Here is a 1,706-nt window from a genome sequence, read left to right on the forward strand (position 1 = left end):
CATAACTGGTGCCACCCCCAAACATCACTATGGATGATATCAAGTGGTTGTGTTTCATGCGACTGATTTGTTGGAAAAGGTAGAATTTTACTTTTTCCAAGCTTACAAGGAATGCAATCAAAATGAATATTATTAAGAGATGGAGTGTGTTTATTTCCAAGAAAACCATATTTGAGCATGTCATGGAGTACATTTGAGTTGGGATGCCCAAGGCGCTTATGCCACACTTGGTGATCAAGAATAGCAGAATTACAAGAGACGAAAGGCAAAGAAAGACTTGGAGACAACGAGAAATGGATGGGAAAAAGACGTCCAACTTTAGGCCCCTTCGCGATTATCTTCCTTGAGTTTTGATCTAGCACAAGACAACCAGACTGTGAGAATTGAACTCGACAATCATTGTCGACTAATTAACAAACAAAAATGAGATTACTGGTCAAACCAGGAGCAACAAAGACATTTTTTAGAAATGAAGAAATATCACCAGTTTCTGTTATAGGCAATTGATTTCCGCCAGCAGTATGTATCTTGAGATTCCCCAAATATTTTTGTATATTAGTAAGGAATCGAGTATTGTTGGTCCTGTGGTTGGAAGCCCCAAAATCAAAGTATCATGGTGAAGAGGAGTTATCTGAGAATCCCAAAGCAGAAAAAGCTGAAATGATCATTTGTTGAACCATTTCAAGGGTCAAAGTTGGAACATCAGTAGTAGCATTTTGATGGACAAGTGTTGGATTGGCAGAACTGTTGGGAATAGAAGAATCAGTTGTAGTGGTAAAAGCTGTTGTAGGTCGTTGTGGTAGCCTTATTGGGCATTCCTTAATAATGTGACCATCCTTTTTACAGTAGTTGTAGAATTTTTTTGGACAGGTTGAAGCATAGTGGCCAAATCGCTTGCAACTAAAACATTGAATAGTACTCATGTCATGGCGGCGTGACTTCCCTTGTGCCACGTATGCTATTGGAACAGTAGACAATTTTTGTTCTTCAATGATGGACTATGTAAGAAGACGTTGTTCTTCAAGTAACAAATAATTGAGACATACATCCAACGATGGGACATGATCTCTATGCATGAGATTGGACCGGATACCTTCAAAGTCAGATCGCAATTTCATGAGAAATTGGTCACATTTAGTAATATCATGAATTGTTTGTACGTAACTTAGACCTTCAGAAGGCAAGTTTGCATAAACTATATCAGTGTATTCAGCCCAAAGATTCATGAATTGAGAGTAAAAATCAGAGATCGAGAGACTATCATGTTTAAATATAGCGATGTTATGCTCAAGTTGGAATCGGCGAGCTGCATTATTTTGACTATAAATTTTCTTTAGGCTAGACCACATTGTGGCTGCAGTCTTGTAAGGGCGAAGATTCAGGACAATGTTCGAATCAATGGAACCAAGGATACATGCCATGACTTTAGCATCTTTGACTGCCCATTTGGCATTAGCAACCGTATCTTGGTCTTTGTTAGGGGCAGAAGTTCTGCCATCAACATGACCCCACAAATCTTTTCTGGTGACAAAGATTTGGAATTGAAATGCCCAAGCTGAGTAGTTTTTCTCATTAAGGCGAACGAATAAGACATCATATTTTTCGGAAGCCATGGAACTAGGGAAATAGGAAACGAGAAAAAAAACCCAAGAAGAATCGTGAAGCAGGATCGTGAATCTAGGACGAGGCTGGAAAACACAAACTAG

At 39.0% G+C, this 1,706-nt stretch overlaps 1 pseudogene; it reads right to left on the reverse strand.

Annotated features, from left to right (window-relative positions):
- Positions 1-318: 318 nt before the first annotated feature.
- LOC148206152 (uncharacterized) lies at positions 319-1,226 on the reverse strand (annotated as a pseudogene).
- Positions 1,227-1,706: the final 480 nt, after the last annotated feature.

This window comes from Vigna umbellata, chromosome 1 (genome assembly GCF_029865625.1).
Source record: "Vigna umbellata cultivar VRB3 chromosome 1, Vumbellata_1.0, whole genome shotgun sequence".
In the NCBI taxonomy this organism is placed as follows: Eukaryota; Viridiplantae; Streptophyta; class Magnoliopsida; order Fabales; family Fabaceae; genus Vigna; species Vigna umbellata.